The sequence below is a fragment of the Sminthopsis crassicaudata genome, chromosome 4 (genome assembly GCF_048593235.1).
Source record: "Sminthopsis crassicaudata isolate SCR6 chromosome 4, ASM4859323v1, whole genome shotgun sequence".
Lineage (NCBI taxonomy): Eukaryota > Metazoa > Chordata > Mammalia > Dasyuromorphia > Dasyuridae > Sminthopsis > Sminthopsis crassicaudata.
The window spans coordinates 321,174,718-321,183,960 of record NC_133620.1 but is presented as its reverse complement, the minus strand read 5'-3'; positions in this window follow the sequence as shown (position 1 = coordinate 321,183,960).

Below are 9,243 nucleotides of genomic sequence, written 5' to 3'. Positions count from 1 at the left end.
ATCCTGGACCAAGCCCTGGAGGTGGGGTGGATACAAAGAAAGGCCCAAGCCAGGCCCTGGCCTGGGGGACCTCCCAGTCTACATGCAAACAAATCTGTCCCAATAAGTGATTTACAAGGAACATTGAAAGTAAGGAAGTTGTCCCTTGGGCTTCCCTAAGTGTGAAAGGTGGGACAGCACAACCAAGAGCCAGTTGGAGAGGGTCCATCTCTAGGCCAAAGACCAGGTATCTGAGTCCATCTCTGCTCCCTGTACTGCTGCTGTCTTTGCCACCCTCCCACTTCTATTCCTGGTTCCTTCCCCTTTGCTCATAGTTTGCCTTTTTCATCCACAGACTTGGCGCCACCATCACGTGGCTGAAGCTTCTGCCCACAGGCCAAGGCCAGCTTACTGCCTAGCAGAGGAATACCTCCTTTTTTTGAAAGGGATCCCCCCAACACAAGGGCTAACAGTCCCATTACAAATGAGGGCTGCGAAGAGTTATTGGCACCACTCAATAGCAGCTTGTGCCAAGGGGCCAAGTCCGCCCTGAGGACCAGGAAAAACCGTATTGACCCTATATGGGAGAAGGACCCACCAAACTGGAGGGTAACCATTCTGATTAAGAGAGATGCCTGCAAGGAGTCTGGCATAGGCTTCTGCTTTGTAGAGGAGCCAACATCCAAGGCACTCCTCTTCTCCAAGCCATCTTCTAGAATTTCCCTTTACAATGTGAGGGAATCATAGATGTTGGCTCCAAAGATACAAAAGAAGCATTATCGCCCCTGCAAGGCCAGGGAAAACAGGGAGCCACTACCTCTCCCTCTCCCTCCATTTACCCACATTTGAAGCCCCTGCCTGTCACAGGCTCACCATGGCGTCAGGCCCAAGAGACTCACCCTGCCCATCTCCCAATTGAAGCCAGCCCAGCTCCTGGGGTACAGCCAAGATGGCGGAGAAGACACAGGTTTCCTGTAAGCCCAGTACTTCAGCAGAAAGTTTAGAGAAAAATTCCTCACCAAAGGTAAAGAGTGAGCCCCAGAAATGCCAGAATCTCACAGGACCTGGCCATGCCCACCTAGCACCCAGCAGTCAGGAAATACTGATCCTCTGAAGCTGCTGCCACTTGAAGATGAAGTTTGGACAATCCCTCTTACCCCTAAAACAGATCTCAACTTAAAAAAAAAAAAAAGTAAAAACTTTGATTGATTGTAAATAGTTTTTATGGTGAAAGAGAACAGATTTCAAACCCTGAGGAGACTAAACACTTATCATCTCCAGATGAAGCCCAAAAGGTGACATAAGTTGGCCCCATCACACAAAACCCTCCTAGAAGAAATTAAAAAGGATCTTGAGAGAAGAAACATGGGGAAAGAAAATGAAAACTTTACCAAGAGTGTTTGGAAAAGGAAACACAAAATTGAAAATGAAAATGAAATGGAAAAAGCCACAGAAAAACAGAAAAAAAAAAAAAAAAAAGCTTCTTTAAAAACAGAATTTGTGAAATGGAAAAAAAAATCCACACAACAAAAATTCAACTGAACAAATACAAAAAGTAAAAAAGAAATAAATTAAGAAAAAAATTACTAAAATCAGAACTGAACAAATGGAAATGAATGACTGAATGAGACATGAAGAATCAGTCAAGCAGAATCAAAAAAAGGAAAAGGAAAATTAGGTATTTTACATTTTTTTCCTAATTGGGACAACAACTGATTTAGAAAAGTAAATCTAGAAGAGACAGTCTGAGGATTATTGGACTTCGTGCAAAACATGATGAAAAAAGAGCCTAGACACTATTTTTCAGGAAATCAGAATCAGAAGGTAAAAATAGCCATTGAAAGTATTTACCAAACATCTCATAAGACAGACCCTAAAATGAAAACTCCAAGGAATCTCTTTGCCAAATAATAGAATTATCAGGAAAAAATATTACAAGCAGCCAGAAAAAAAAAATGTTGAAGAACCACAATAAGGATTACCAAGGACCTAGCATCTTCCCCCTTAAAAGATCAAAGGACCTGGAATCTGCTATTCTGAAAGGCAAAGGAAGTTGGAAGGCCACCAAGAATAAATTACCCTTCTAAACTGAGCATTTTCTTTCAGGGAAGAAGATTGACATTCAGTGAAACAGGTGACTTACATTTATTGCTGATGAAAAGACCAGAGCTAAACAAAAAATTTGACCTCTAAATATTGAAATGAAGAGAAACATAAAAAGATAAAAAAAAATTGAGAAGGCTATTTCTGTTATGGGTATACATAGAGTATGCATGTACAATTTGACCTTATTGTTACATTATAACAAGGGGATTGTACTGGAAAAAAGGCAAAGTGGAGGGAAAATGAGGGAAATTACAACTCAGGAAGAGGCAAAGAAAACCTATTATAATTGAAAGAAAGAAGGGAAAGGGATGAACTTTGTGTGAATCTTACTCTGGTCAGATTTGCCTCAAAGAGAAAATATTAGAATTATTTGGTTTCACCAAAAAACTTCTCTCACATTACAGCAAAGTGGGAAGAGAAAGGGAAGGGGTTGGCTAAATAGAAGGGGAAACAAATACTAAGGGAAAGGTATAAAAATGGGGAGGGACTCTAAAGGAAGAGGGCTGGTTGAGGCAAGTAGTGCTCATAAGAAAAATACTGGGGAGGAGTGAAAGGGGAAAAGGGAAGAGAAAAGTATAATTTGGCGTTAATAAGATGGCAGGAAATATTTTAGCCATAAATGGGGTGAACTCTGTCATAAAGGGTAACTGGATAGCAGACTAGATTAAAAGCCAGAATCCTACAATATATGGTTTACAAAAAGCACATTTAAAGCAGAGCAATACATATAGAGGAAAGATAAAAGGCTGGAGCAGAATTCTATTATGCTTTAGGTGAAGTACAAAAAAGCAGGGGTAGCCATCCTGACCTCAGATCAAGCAAAAGCAAAAATTGTTCTAAAAGAGTTAAGGAAGGAAACTATATCATGCTAAAGGGATGATGAAGCAATATCAATACTAAACATATATGCACCAAGTGGTATGGCATCTAAATTCCTGAAGAAGTTAAAGAGAGCTGCAAGAAGAAATAAGACAGCAAACTATAATAGTTTGAGATCTCAACCTTATTCTCTCAGAGCTAGATAAATCAAACTACATAAAAATTTAAAGAAGTAAATAGAATAATAGAAATGTTAAGTACAATAGATCTTTGGAGAAAATTGAATGAAGATAAAAGAGTACACTTCAGCATTTTTTGGAATCTATACCAATATTAAATATTAGGACAGAAAGGCAGAAATAGTAAATGCAATTTTTTTTCGAAATCATGAGGCCAGGAGAAAAGGCAAACAAGTAATTGTAAGCTCTCATCCTAAAGAATGAATTTTTTCCAAAAGAATGATAATAGTGAGACAACATATCAAAATTTGTGAAATGAAGCCAAAGTGGTAATAAGAGGAAATTATAATAAAGAGATCAATTAATTGTGCTTGGACAAAAGAAAACCCCCTAATCAAATACCGAACTGGACATTGTAAAAATAAAAGATAAAACTTTTGAGTTTTATGAAAAAAAAATTGACCTTAATTTGGTTAGAAAAAGAGGAAAATCAAATTTAGTCTCAAAAATGAAAAGGAAATTAAAGTGATAGTGATTAGGAGTTATTTTGCCCAAAAGTGCAATGGAGAAATACCTACAAAAATATAGATTGCCCAGATTAACAGAAGAGGAGCTAAATTACTTCAGTCGTCCCATTTTAGAAAAGGAAATAGAGCAATCTACTCTCTAAGAAAAAAATCCCCAGGACCAGATAGATTTTAAAGAACACAACCATGATACTGATACCTCAAGCAGGTAGGAGGAAAACAGAAAAAAAAATACAGAAAAATCTCCATAATGAATATTGATGCAAAAATCTTAAGTAAAATATGAGAAAATCATTCCCAGGATAATAACACTATGACTAAGTAGGATTTTATACCAGGAATGCAGAGCTGGTTCAATATTAGGAAGCATAATTGATTATCAATAACCAAATTAACAAAAACCATTTGATTATCTCAATAAAATCCAACACTCATTTATATTATGACTAGAAAGTATAGCAAAAAATGGACTTTTCCTAAAAATCTATTTGAAACCATCAGAAAGCCTCATATGTAATGGGGATAAACTGGTACCTTTCCCACTAAGATCAGAGGTGAAACAAGTTTGCCCACTATCACCATTACTATTCAATGAATTAGAAATGCTAGCTTTGGCAATAATAGAAGACAGAGATTAGGTAAGAAGGAAACCAAATGATCACTCTTTGCAGATATGATTGATGGTATACTTAGAAAACCCTAGAGAATCAACAGAACTTGAAACAAAGTGCTAAGTTACTGATAGAGACAATGCTTATGTACTTAGTTCACACCTTCAAAGTTCAGCACTTTTAAGAGAGTTCACACATTAGTTCACACCTTTAAAGAGCATATATAAGCTAGGAGCCTCAACTAGGATTGACTAAGGGAGATTCCTGAGTCAGAAGCCCACAAACCCATTCTCAGAGGCAGAGGCAGATTCATTCCATTTTCCACTTTTGTGCTGGCTGGAAGCTTTGGATTGCAAGGAAGGGAGGCTGAAGCTGCCAGAAACAAAGGACTAGTGGCAAGAGCTCTCAGAACCAAGGAGAGAAAGCCATAGGCTTCTATTAAACCTAACCAGGTCATTTTGAAGGAGACAATAAAGGATCTGAATGTTTAGCACCGGGCTGCATTTGGGGTGCATTACTCTGAACTGAAACAAAAGCTGCCTCCAGAAGTTCACCAAGAAACCTGCTCCCAGAGAACATTACCATATAGAGAAGAAAACCTGCTCCCCGAGAACATTACCATATAGAGAAGAACATTATAATCAACAAAACTACAAAACACTTTTGCTACAAAGTTAGATCTAACCAATTGGAAAAATATCAAGTGCTATTGGGTAGGTCCAGCAAATATAATAAAGACAAGACTACCTAAATACACCTATAGTGCTATATCAAACTCTCAAGAAACTATTTTACTCTCCCCCCACAAATAACAAAATTGTTCAGGAAGAACAAAAATTCAAGAATTTCAAGGGAATTAATGAAAAAAAAAAAGCAAATGATGGTGACCACTGCTTTATAATGTTTTAGATCCGGCACAGCTAGCCATTTGGTACTGGCTAGGAAAATGAGCAGTTGATCAGTGGAATGTTAGATTCACAGAACAAAATAGTCAATGACTATAGCAATCTAGTATTTGACAAACCCATAGACCCCAGCTTTTCAGATAAAAAGTCACTATTTGACAAAAACTGTTGGGAAAATTGGAAACTAGGATGGCAGAAGCTAGGCATTGACCCACACCTAATACCATATACCAAACTAAGGTCAAAATGGGTTCATAATCTTGAAATAGTATAAACAAATTTGGGAGAGCATAGGATCATTTACCTTTCAGATCTGTGGAGGAGGAAGGAATTTGTAACCAAAGAAGAACTAGAGATCATTATTGATCACAAAATAGATAATTTTCATTATATTAAGTTTTCATACAAACTAAAATAAAGCAGACAAGATTAGAAAAGAAGCAATAAACTTGGAATACATTTTTAAATTCAAAGGATCTGATCAAGGTCTCATTTCTAAAATATATAGAGAATGGACTCAAGTATAAGAAGTCAAGCCATTCTCCAATTGATAAGTGTCAAAGAAAATGGACAGACATTTTTCAGATGAAGGGATTGAAACTATTTGTAGTTATATCAAAAAGTGCTCCAAATCACTCTTGATCAGAGAAGTGCAAATAAAGACGACCTCTGAGATACCCCTACACCCCTGTCAGTTTGGTTAAGTTGAAAAGAAAACATAATGATGAATGTTTCAGGGGATATGTGGGAAAACTGGGACACTAACACATTGTTGGTGGAACTATGAATGGATCCAACATTCAGAGGAGCAATTAGGAACTATCTCAAAAAAAGTTATCAAACTGTGCATATCCGTTGACCCAGCAGCATTTCTACTGTGTTTATATTCCAAAGAGAACTTTATAGAGGGAAAGGGACTCACATGTGCAAAAATGTTTGTGGCAGCCCTTTTTGTAGTGGCAAGAAACTGGAAACTGATTGGATGTCAATCAATTGGAGAGTGGCTGAATAATTTATTTCAGAGAAGGCTGGAGAGACTAAGCTAAGTGAAATGAGCAGAATCAGGAGATCATTATACATGGCAACAAGACTATAAGATGGATCAATTCTGATGGACAGAATCTCTCAACAACAATGAGATGATTCAAACCAATTCCAGGTGTTCAGTGATATAGAGAGCCATCTACCAGTACAGAAAGGATTATGGGAACTGAGTGTGGACCACAGTAGAGCATTCTTACTCTTTCTGTTTGCTTGCATTTTGTTTTCTTTTGGGATTTTTTTTCCCTTCTGGATCCGATTCTTGTTGTACAGTAAGACAACTGTATAACTATGTATACATATATTGGATTTAATATATATTTATCATATTTAACCTATATTGGACTACTTGCCATCTAGAAGAGGAGGTGGGGGAAAGGGGGGAACAACTTGGTAAAGAAGACTTTGTTGAAAAATTTCCCAAGCATATGTTTTGTAAATAAAGAGCTTTAATAAAAAATTTTTTTTTAAATGAAGCCAGCCTTGATCTCTGCGTCTCTGGCTCTCTGGCTCAGTGGATGCCAAGGGTATTGGAGGCCAAAGGTATTGACCTTCCTATTGTTGCCTTATATAGTCCTATATTATTATCCTATATTGATTGTTCTATTATTTGGACAATAAAACAATTTAAATTTTGGGGGTGGTTAGTAATTAATTTGTTTTTAAAACACTTTGCCTTATGAATCGTATATGGAGAGAAAAATCAAAGCAAAAGGAAACTACCATGGAAGACAGAAGCAAAAACAAAGTGAACATAGTACATGGTGTTTTACATTTTTTCTCCTCAGTTCTTTTTTATTTTTCTTTTTTTAATTAATTAAAATTTTACAAAAATTTTATGCATAAGTAATTTTCCAGCATTGACAATTGCAAAACTTTTTGTTTCAACTTTTCCCCTCCTTCCCTCCACCACTTCTCCCAGATGGCAGGTTGACCAATATATGTTAAATATGATAAAATGAAATACAATATATATATATATATATATATATATGTATACATGTCTAAATAATTATTTTGCTGTACAAAAAGAATCGGACTTTGAAACAGTATATAATTAGCCTGTGAAGAAAATAAAAAATGTAGGCCAACAAAAACATAGGGATTGGGAATTCTATGTAGTGGTTCATAGTCAACTCCCAGAGTTCTTTCGTTGGGTGCAGTTGGTTCAATTCATTACTGTTTTATTGGAACTGATTTGGTTCATCTCACTGTTGGAGAGGGCTTCGTCCATCAGAATTGATCATCATAGTATTGTTGTTGAAGTATATAATGATCACCTTGTCCTGCTCATTTCACTCAGTATCAGTTCATGTAAGTCTCTCCAGGCCTTTCTGAAATCATCCTGCTGGTCATTTCTTACAGAACAATAATATTTCATAATATTAATGTACCACAGTTTATTCAGCCATTCTCCAATTGATGGTCTATTCAGTTTCCACTTTCTGGCCACTACAAAGAGGGATGCCACAAACATTCTTGCGCATACAGGTCCCTTTCCCTTCTCTAAAATCTCTTTGGAATATAAGCCCAGTAGTAAAGCTGCTGGATCAAAGGGTATGCACAATTTGATAACTCTTTGAGTATATATAGTTCCAAATTGCTCTCCAGAATGGCTGGATGTATTCACAATTCCACCAACAATGTATCATTGTGCCAATTTTCCCACATCCCCTTCAACATTCTGCATTATTTTTCCCTGTAATTCTAGCCAATCTGACAGATATGTATTGGTATCTCAAGAGTTGTCTTAATTTGCATTTCTTTGATTAATAATGACTTGGAGAATCTTTTCATATGGCTAGAAATTGTTTCAATTTCTATGTCTGAGAATTGTTCATATCCTTTGACTGTTTATCAATTGTAGAATGTGTTGATTTCTTATAAATTAGAGTCAATTCTCTAAATACTTTGGAAATGAGGCCTTTATCAGAACCCTTGACTGTAAAAATGTTTTCTCAGTTTATTACTTCCCTTGTAATCTTGTCTGCATTTCTTTTGTTTGTACAAAACCCTTTTGATTTGATATAATCAAATTTTTCTATTTTGTGGTCAATAATGACCTCTAGTTCTTCTTTGGTCATAATTTCCTCCCTTTTCCACAGGTCTGAGAGGTAAACTATCCTATGCTCTTCTAATTTATTTATAATCTCATTCTTTATGCTTAGGTCATGAACCCATTTTGACCTGATCTTGGTGTATGGTGTTAAATGTGGGTCAATGCCTAGGTTCTGCCATACTAATTTCCAATTTTCCCAGCAATTTTTGTAAAACAATGAGTTGTTATCCCAAAAGCTGAGGTCTTTGGGTTTGTCAAACACTAGATTATTGAAGTTATTGGCTGTTTTTTCCTTTGAACCTAACCTATTCCACTGATCAACTAGACAATACCAAATGGTTTTGGTAACCACTGCTTTATAATATAATTTTAGATCTGGTACAGCTAGATCACCTTTATTTGATTTTTTTTTTCATTAATTCCCTTGAAATTCTTGACCTTTTGTTTTTCCATATGAACTTTGTCATTATTTTTCCTAGGTGATTAAAATAGTTTTTTGGGAGTCTGATTGGTATAGCACTAAACAAATAGATTAGTTTAGGTAATATAAAGGGCTGAAACTCTTGAGTCAATGCACTGGGGAAAGACAATGGAGCACTTGAGGTTAATTACTAATTGAATAATACTCTTATAAGAATATACTTGGAAAATGGCCCTTCCCACTATCTTGTGCTGGCCCAATTGTGAATTTTGGGAGGGACTAGGAGGTGCAGTGAGACTAGCCAGGGTCACTTGAGTGAGACAGAGGAAGAGGTGAGGTCACAGAGATCCTATGCATCCACTCTCTTCACTTCTACCGCTAAAGACCTAGAATAAAGACTTTTGCTTATCCTGACTCCAGCTGATTCTAAGATATCTAGGGTGCTAGCACCATCACCACAAGGTAATATTGTCATCTTTCTTATATTTGCTCACCCAATCCAAGAGCACTTAATATTTTTCCAATTGGTTACATCTGACTTTGTGTGGAAAGTGTTTTGTAGGTTTGCTCATATAATTTCTGATTTTCCCTTGGCA